At 47.7% G+C, this 9,815-nt stretch overlaps 1 long non-coding RNA gene across 1 annotated transcript; it reads right to left on the bottom strand.

The window, feature by feature from the left end:
- Window positions 1-1,459: 1,459 nt before the first annotated feature.
- LOC136304810 (uncharacterized) lies at window positions 1,460-9,283 on the bottom strand. Its single transcript, XR_010724827.1, has 3 exons — window positions 9,138-9,283; window positions 1,871-2,093; window positions 1,460-1,703 (listed from the first exon to the last, which is right to left on the bottom strand). It is a non-coding gene; the product is annotated as an uncharacterized lncRNA (long non-coding RNA).
- Window positions 9,284-9,815: the final 532 nt, after the last annotated feature.

The raw sequence follows: 9,815 nt of genomic DNA, 5'->3' as shown, positions 1-9,815 counted from the left end.
TCTGCATTTTTCCCGCCTATTTTCCCGCAAACTTTGGACGGTCGGGCGGCAGCACTGTCCCCAAGCTCACAGCCCGGGGCTGCCACGGACCTCGGGGACGGGCGACAGCTGCAGTGCTCCTCCCTATCCACAGGACGGCAGCACTGCCGCACAGCTCGGCCCGGGGATGCCGGGGGGGATCGCTGCAGTACCACTCTCTGTCCACACGGTGACAGCCCTGCCGCACAGTTCGGCCGGGGACACGCATAGGGGACAGGCAGAGAACAGAGGCAAAAAAGCACGTGGCCAAAAATCCTCTCAAATAAATGCCCCAAAAGACCCTCAACCACAACTTCAAACATCCTGCCTCTAACAAAATTCAACCCAAAAAAGCCTTTAGTTTAAGCTTTGTTCCACAAAAAATAAAATTTTTGTATTTATTTTTTTTATATTTTATCATTACCATTTAACTTTTATATTCATATCTACACCTACTATATATATTATAATATATCTCACATGCAATATTGTAATTAGTTATATAATGGATATTTTTTGTATTTTCTATTTCTATTTTTGTTCCTTATATTTTTCTATTTTTGTATTTATTTTTTAAATTTGTGTTTATTTGTTTATATTTTAAATGATATGAATTCATTTACCTAACACATCAGAACCACCATTATTTATAACAAATGAGCCTGGTTTTCTAAAGGGGTAAAGATTTGATTTTTATTTAAATAATATTGGCATACTTTCTCTTTCTGTGCTCTTTCTTGGGGGGGGTGGTTGTAGGGGCTTTTGTTTCAGATTTTTTTTTCTCTTTGTTTTGTTCTGGATTTCTTTATTAGTAAACAAGGAGGTGCAGAGACTTACAAAAGATAATGTCAACTTTGTTTTATTGCTACCTCTGAAATACACCTTGACACCAAGTTACGGCTCGTAATACTGTGCATGGGTAGAATTAGCCGTGTTAGGGGGTTGAAAGGAAAAAAATGGCACCATGGTGGTGAATAGTGTGAAATAGCTTCTGATTTACCAACATGCATCTGGTAGATTTCCTTGGAAATGTGCTCTAAGACGTACAAAAATTCTAATCAGGATGGAAATTTGGAAAAAATAAATATTCCCTTACTAGAAGCAGAGAGAAAAAACATCAAATAAAAGGAAGGAATAATCTCTAAATCCCAGCTTGCCTGGAAAACAAGCTCAGGAATTTCTAACACTGAAAACTTTCGGAACAGTCATCAAGTTGGTGGAAGTTCATGGAACAATGGTTTAAAATCTGCCTCCTCTGCTCTGAGTTTAAAGGGAAGTGGGAATTGAACAGGTCTAGTTACTCCTATCCAAAAATTATCTGTGTTTTGTGGGAGTAACAACCCAAAGAAACTCCAGTCTTACTTGTATTTGATATCTGAAACTCTGAGCAGAGTTGGGAAGTTTCAGTGGAACAAAAGAGCCACAATTCCTGCAATAAAAAAATTTGACTCAACAAAAGCCAGAAATTTTATTTACAAATCCATGGAAGAGGAGGAGGATGATACCATGAACACACTCCAGCTGAAAGCAAGGATTTATTGGAAAAGGCAGGAAATCAAACTGAGAGTCTCTGGTTATGGTCAGGCAATTATCCAGGAGTCAGAGAGACCAGTGGGAACCTTGGACTGGGATAAGGCCTTCCAATGGCTTCACTTCCTACTGGCTCTCTCCTTCTTGCCAACAACCTGGAAAAGGAAAAACAGCAGGAATAAAGTTACAAACATAGGCAGGCCATCCTTGGTTCAGGCAAACTGAAGTGCAGCTCCCAGGGAGCAAGTCCATGCTGTGCCTCGGGGAGCTCCGGGAATCTGGGATTGCCTGTGGGATTAAAGGGCTGGAAAAGCACACCCACCTGCCAGGTTTAGTGCTGAGACAGAGCAAGGCCTGGGCTCAGGGGCAGCAGTTAGAGCTGGGACTGCAGGAGAACACCCCAAACCCGGGTTAAATATCTGGCATGACACACAGCACGCTCCAGGAGAAACTCAGGTGGGAGAAGCCCCTGGATCATCCATGTTCTTCGCCCTTGGCAGCTTTGCCAGGGCCTCCCTCAGAATTCTGACCTCACCGTGCAGCTCCTACAAAATAGGAGAACTTACGGAAATCATCCAGCAATCCATCGACTTACACTTATTAAGAACCAAAGCTGCAGCAAAATGTGCTCAAACTCTACTGCAAACCAGCAGGTCTGAAGAGACACAGAAATTTCTTCCAGAGGGGGCATGTTGGTGTTACTGCTTTAATCTCCTGACACTAGAGCATATTTGTACAAAAAATTCATTGAAGCAACTAAATTTAAATGAGATTCTTTTACAGTAAAGCTGGCCAAAAAGGAGTCTCAAAATTAACATATAAGCCACCGAGTTATTTTTTAAAAAAAGGGTGTCTTTGGTGTGTATAATTTTCCAGCGCCTCATGTGTTCAGTCCTTGCCATTTATGTTTACAAAGTTGATGCTTAAGACCTTGTAGAAAGCTCAAAAAAATATCCAGGACAATCCAGGTGTTTTCACAAGTACCCTCACTATGGAGCAGTGCCAGCCCCAAGTGTTTGCTCCCTCAGCCCAGCCCGGAGCAGGGTCGAGCTGCTGCCCAGGACGGTTGCCAAGGGACCCACTTGTTTGAAGCTGTAAATGCAAGGGGCCTGCACTGGAGTGCCAATAAATTTGACATAAGCGACTCTCATCTTTAACGGTGACTGATATTCTCAGGGAATCCACATCACCTTAGATGGGGCATTCCGCCATGGATTTCATCCCTCTGCATCTGAAACAAAGCTAGGACAAAAGTCAAAGGGCTGCAGGATAACTGGACAGCTCCAGACACCTGGTGGCAATCTAGGAATACCCTCTACAGCCCTACTACACCCTACATCACAAATTTCAAGTCCCCAGGACTTGTACTATTACCCATACACCCAGACTGAGCAGCAAGGCAGAGCAGCTCCGGGCCAAACACACACCAACACCCGTGAGACAGGACAGGACAAACAAGGGGACACAACAGGGACACAAATCCTCTGGCAAGAAGAATGACCCTGAAGGAGCAGTGAACTAAGAACGAGATGACCGAGGTAAGACTGAAGGCGAGCTGACCAGGCTCAGAGAACCCTGCAGGAAGAAGATGCCAACGGGATGACTTATCCCAGAAGACACAGAGACAGATGCCCAAGAATCCTACGGTCAGAATCCTCTACCTATCTTGGCATTCTTACAAGACCTAATCCACCGGAACGGATAAGGGCGGTGCACAGCTGGTGATACAGCTCAGAACAAGACTTGAAGAGGCATCAGCCTGCATGCTTGCGAAGAGAGACGGATTCCAACGCGTGTGTCCGAGAACACGAAACAAAGACGCCTGGCCGAGGAAGGCAGAGACCAGATATGCTAAGACGGATGCCAGGATTTTTAATAGGCCCCTCAAAGGGCTAAGGGACAAGACATGAAGCACAAGACACCCAAAAGACACAGAGTGCACAACAGACAAGTGACACAACACACACCAGGACTGCTCTGCCCTGCACACCTCAGCACTTTGATCCAAAATGAGACTTTCTCTTCATGTAGCCTAAGGGGTCACATCTGGGACATCCCTGTCTCTAAACCTGACTCAAAAAATCCCTCCCACTGACCCCTGCCCTGGCACCCCGCTTTCATCCCCTCTGTGGGGCTCCAAGCCCTCCACTTCTCTCTCAGATGTCCAGGGAGGCAAATCCACGCCAGGTGCCAAAGAAGGCTGCCTCTCCCTCAGGGAAATTCCTGCTGTTGCCGGGCGGTTGTCTCCTAAGTCAGCTACAATCAAGAAAACCAAATATCAAAGCATAATCTTAGCAGCACGTCAGCCAAAAACCAGCAATTCTGCTACTCACCATCTCCTAAGAAGGCCCGGGTCCTCGGGCAGCACGCCTCAGCTGCGTCCAGAGGCTGACACTCACAGTGCCAAAGCCTTAGAGGCATTACTGGCACTGAGCCCACCCACCACAGCCTCCATTAGGGGTGTGAGCATCCCCGGTTGGGGCAGGACAGGAACGCACGGTGGACATCCCCAGTGAACCTCAACCCTGTGGACTCTGCCCCACCATGGGAACTTCCTGTCTGGCCCTAGCTTAGGGGTACTGCCTGCACCTCTCAGGACTTCTGGCATTGCCTTGCCATTAGGATTGCTGCCTGCACCTCTCTCAGGGAAACAGTGTTGGCAGCAGTGCTGTGAGGGCTGGTATACCTGTACTCTGACTTGTATCCTAGGCTGTACCCCTGATTTTCACTGTGTGTTCTCTAGTTCTTGACTCCTTTACCTCTCAAGCCCTGCCTCAGCCTCTGTATGTGTCACTATAAGCTCCCCCCTTCTGAACCCTACTTCTTTAGAGCCCTACACCTTCAAGGCGGGGACGCTCTACACCGTTAGTGTCCCAAAAGCTGTCCTGCAAGCAGGGCAGGTACATCCACAGTTGTTCCCTGCCTACCCTAAAAAACGTGGCCCTGAGACAGGGCAGAGGCTGACAGAGCCAAACTCTTTGCACAGGCAAAGGCACGAAGCCTTACCAACCGCCGCCCCGAGAGGGAAATCAGGAGCACTTCCACCGGCTGCGGAGAGACGGGGAATCCCAGGGTGGGTGGGGCGGGAAAACCCCCGTTATCCCCAGCCCTGCTGGATCCTGCTCCCCACTATCGCTTCCTGCCTGGCCGTGTCTGCACATGTCAGAGCGTCTGGTACGTTCCCGCACTAGGGCTGCTGCCTGCACCTGCTCTCAGGGAAAGCGTGCTGGTAGCAGCGCTGTGAGGGCCAGTATACCTGTACTCTGACTTGTATCCTAGCCTGTACCCCTGATTTTCACTGTGTGCTCTCTAGCCCTCGAGTCCTTTACCTCTCAAGCCCTCCTTCAGCCTCTGTGTGTCACTGTAAACCCCCCCCTGCTGAACCCTACTACCGTACACCTCGCAATCAGCATTGCCCTATAACAGGATGCTCCTGGGAAAGGGATCCCAGGGTGTGCTGGGCCAGGAATCCCCCGCTGCACCCTAACCCTTTGGACTCTAAAAGGAGACCAACAATGTCAAACTCCCTAGAACATGGAGATGGGTCAGAACTGCCCTGCCAAGGCTCTGGTGCTGCTGAGGAGAAACCCTCACCCTTTAATCCTGAGGGGATCATCCCACTAGGGCCCTCTCCTGTAAGGTAACTTTAAATCACCACCCAAGACTGAAAAGGTTTTCTCCCTTCTCCCGACCGCCAGCCCCAACACTTAGCTTTTGGAACACCAGCAGGCGAAATGCATCCTCGACAGAAACGAACATCTCAGCACCGTGGACGTCCAGAGGTTCTCTGCGTCCACCTCAGGGCCGCTGTACCCAAACTTTGGCTCCACACCTCCTCACACTACCTAGGATCACAAAACAGAAAATGCGACTATCCCCCTCCAGAAGAGTAATCCCCGGGGCTCCTCAGCACCGCTGTCGTGGCTCCCCCTCAGATCTTCATCCCGCTCCAGAGGCTGCCGGGAGCGTACCCAGCAAAAGGAAAAGGTACGTGCTGAGCACGGCGCACACCTGTGGGTCACTCTGCCTAAAGGCCGACTCACCAGCTCCCTCTGTTCCTTGGCACGCCTAGGACAGCAGCAGCACCCGCAAAGCAAAAAATCACGCCGAGTTGCTGTGAAACAGCACCTCCCAGCTCTGACTGAAGCACGCCACAAATATACCTTAATGCTGCACCCATCTGGCCTCTGGCATCCGGGGCCAGCACATCTGGTAGGGGGACACCCGAAAATCAAAAAAAAAAAAAGAACAGTGAATGCTTAGAGTTGCACCAGCAAATAAGACTTGAGCAATAGTAACTACTACTGCCTACCCATCACTGCTCACCTTGCCCGCTGATATCCGGCCGTACCTCCTAAAAAAAACGACAAAGAACAGCGCTGTAACATAGCCACCATTTACACCTCCACTGCAAACACAAACAGTGACTGACCTTCTCGGGGGAGCCCCCTCATCCAGGATGGGGCATTCCGCCATGGATTTCATCCCTCTGCATCTGAAACAAAGCTGGGACAGAAGTCAAAGGGCTGCAGGATAACTGGACAGCTCCAGACACCTGGTGGCAATCTAGGAATACCCTCTACAGCCCTACTACACCCTACATCACAAATTTCAAGTCCCCAGGACTTGTACTATTACCCATACACCCAGACTGAGCAGCAAGGCAGAGCAGCTCCGGGCCAAACACACACCAACACCCGTGAGACAGGACAGGACAAACAAGGGGACACAACAGGGACACAAATCCTCTGGCAAGAAGAATAACCCTGAAGGAGCAGCGAACTAAGAACGAGATGACCGAGGTAAGACTGAAGGCGAGCTGACCAGGCTCAGAGAACCCTGCAGGAAGAAGATGCCAACGGGATGACTTATCCCAGAAGACACAGAGACAGATGCCCAAGAATCCTACGGTCAGAATCCTCTACCTATCTTGGCATTCTTACAAGACCTAATCCACCGGAACGGATAAGGGCGGTGCACAGCTGGTGATACAGCTCAGAACAAGACTTGAAGAGGCATCAGCCTGCATGCTTGCGAAGAGAGACGGATTCTACTATGTGTCGAAGCATAAGGTTTAATGGCATCAGCACCTCACCAAGGAATAGGATCTGTTAAGAACAATGCCTAGCATTTCCAAGAGGTTGTTCAAAGGCCTAAGTCAAAAGACACACCATACGAGACACCCAAAAGACACAGAGTGCACAACAGACAAGTGACACAATACACACCAAGACTGCTCTGCCCTGCACACCTCAGCACTTTGATCCAAAATGAGACTTTCTCTTCACGTAGCCTAAGGGGTCACATCTGGGACATCCCTGTCTCTAAACCTGTCTCAAAACCCCTCCCAGTGACTCCTGCCCTGGCACCCTGCTTTCATTCCCTCTGTGTCTCTGAGCTTTCCAATTATCTCTGGGATGTTCAGAGATGAGAATCCATACCGTGTGCTAAAGAAGGCTGCCTCTGCCTCTGGGAATTCTTTGCTGTCACCCAGCTGCTGTCTATCTAGTCAGGTACCATACAGAAAACCAAACATCAATGCATGATCTCAGCAGATCTATGTGCCGGTCAGTGGGAGGGTCTCAGTATACTACCTGTGGACCACCTAATTCACACAAACAGTAATGGATGCTTAGATTTACACCAGAAACACCACTACCCTGACCACACAAATACAGGAGTTTTAGAAAAGAAAAAACAAACAAAAATCCACCAAACAAAAGCCAACTATTATTTCTCCTAATCCAGCTACCAAATACAATAAAAATAACTCCTATGTCTAGTCTCCTGAAAAAACCTCCAAAGTAAATACCCAGGACCCCCCCACCCTAAAACTAAAAGATCCATTCAACTATAAACAGTATCTCCCAAATTATCCATAACTATAGAACACATACTATAGCCAAACAAGCTAAATACACAAATCCCTATAACACAAAAAAACAATAATCTGATTTTAAATATTATTATACTCCAAGAAATGAACTACTGCCCCTTACCTCAAACCCACCAAAAAAACACTACACACCATGATAAAAGCCACCCCTAAATAAATAAAACCGCCCCCATACCTCACACTACAACCAATTACACCACTGTAAACCTCAGGAAACAAATCCTTGGAAAACATAATACCCCACCAAAATAAAAACCTCCAACAACACAACTCAGTTCAAAAACAACCTAACCCACATGTAAACTAAGAAGCCTAATGTAAAGTAAATAGATCACATTCCTCATCATACACTATTGCCAAGCAAAATAAAGCTACACAATAAGTTATTAAAGGCCGCTTTAAAACCATTAAACAGAAAAAAATTTGGAAAAAAAAAAAAAAGCTGCCTCTAACAATATACCTAAACTTCAACCAGCCAGGGTGGCCCTACCCAATCTGAATCCCTGCACACAATGATCAAAACCCCAATAGCACATATCAGAAGCTTATCAAAAAAGCTACTTAATTGTATGTTGTTGGGGGTTAGGTTTGTTCCTTCTTTCTCTAAAGAATTTTTTCCCCACAAGTTACCAAGGAGATCAAGTGTTGGATACTTGAGAGTACTTAACTGAAACAAAGAGGTGGACAAAAGGTGGAAGGGGGAGATAACGCAGGTAAAAGACAAAGCTTGAGGCAGCGGCGTGCTTTTCTGCTTCCGGCGTTCGGGGAGACGCGTGTCTGCCGCTCCTGGAGGAGCTCAGCTGCCGAAAAGCACGCGGAGGGGAGAACGGCTGTTGCTGGCTGGAGGAGTTTCACTGTGGCCAAAGGGATCCAGTCCTGGGAAATCTACTATCACCAGTTCGGCCTGAATCCGGAGTTTTCCCAGCCACCCGCGGGGAGCTGGTCCAGGCCCTGCCTCTCCTTCGGCTTTCTTCGGCGCTGCTCCTCTTGCTGCAGCGTGACCCTGCACCCCCTGCCCTGCCGGGACATCCTGCCCCTGCCTGCCGGGACACCCTGCCATCCCAGCTACCTGCCGGGACTTTTCCACAGTTCCATCTTGGTGCTCTGAGGATCCTGCAGGGACACCGAAACCAAACTGCCCTGGGTTTTGTGAAACAAAGCCCTCAAGGTTCTTGGTACTGTTGTCGTTTGTCATTAATGCTGTAGTTGTTTGGTGGGCGGGGGAGTTTTTTTTTGTGTTTGTTTGCTTTGTATTACATACTAGTAAAGAACTGCTATTCCTATTTCCCAAATCTTTGCCAAAGAGCCTCTGATTGTAATTTTACCTAGCAGATACCTGTCTTCCTAAACCAAGACATATGTCAAATACAAACCCACCCATAAAGTTATCGTCACTCAAAAACCAAATTACATGTAATAAATAATGCCAAAAAAATCAAACAAAAGACTATATATCATCAAAGAAAGCAACAGTGAAAAAAAACACGTATATGTACCCCTATTTATAAAATCCCAGGTGGAGAGAAATCCCTCTTACTTTAAACACAAACAAAAACAGAAGAGGAGTTTCATTATTCATTTTGAACTCTTTTTGCCTTCGTAAGCCCTTTTTCTTCTGGGAGCACTTAAAAGAGATTAGCAAAACAAAGCTGAAAAAGAGAAAAATCCCCCCTACGACTCCACACTGGCTTACCTGCTGCTGCTGTCTGCCACAAAGAAACACTCCACATCCATGTACTCCTGCAGGCACTATAAGAGGCTTTCCCACCACTGCAGCAACCCCACATAGAAACTCAACATGAGTTCCTCAACCTCTACAGCTCAATGGAAAAGTGAACCGAGGCTCCTCTGTTAAACCGCCCCTGGCAGGAACCGCCCCATCATCATTGTAACATCTCACACCTGCAGCTGGTCTGCTCCCTCATTATCCTGACAGGTCACACCTGTGGCTGCTCTGTTCTCCCCTCACCGTTTACAGCTCATACCTGGGGCTAGTCTGTCCCCTCAATCATTCTGTGACAGCTCTCACCTTGCGGCTGCTGCCACTCCGAGTGTGAGGGCAGGGGCAGAGCGGACTTGCTGCTTATTCCCCAGAGAGTTCAATGTCTGCACCTGACACGCTGGGGCAGCGGGCTTTCCTTGCTATGGGTAAGGGTCCCTCTTCTGCAGGTGCCCAAGGCTGAAACTGGGATTCCACCTCCAAAAGTCCATATGCCTGAGATCCACAATTCCTTAGGAAATCCCCCAGAAGTCATTACCCTCCATTTAGAATTTTGCCTTGGAATCATTGTTAACTTGTCTTTCTGTGGAAGTGTTTCAAACATTCATTGAGAGTTCAGAAGCCTGGTTGGCTTTTTTATGACTTAAGCTG

Source organism: Chamaea fasciata, unplaced genomic scaffold (genome assembly GCF_029207755.1).
Source record: "Chamaea fasciata isolate MVZ Bird 193981 ecotype frontalis unplaced genomic scaffold, bChaFas1.0.hap1 SCAF_184, whole genome shotgun sequence".
NCBI classification, from domain to species: domain Eukaryota; kingdom Metazoa; phylum Chordata; class Aves; order Passeriformes; family Sylviidae; genus Chamaea; species Chamaea fasciata.
This window is presented reverse-complemented; position numbering and strand designations above follow the sequence as displayed.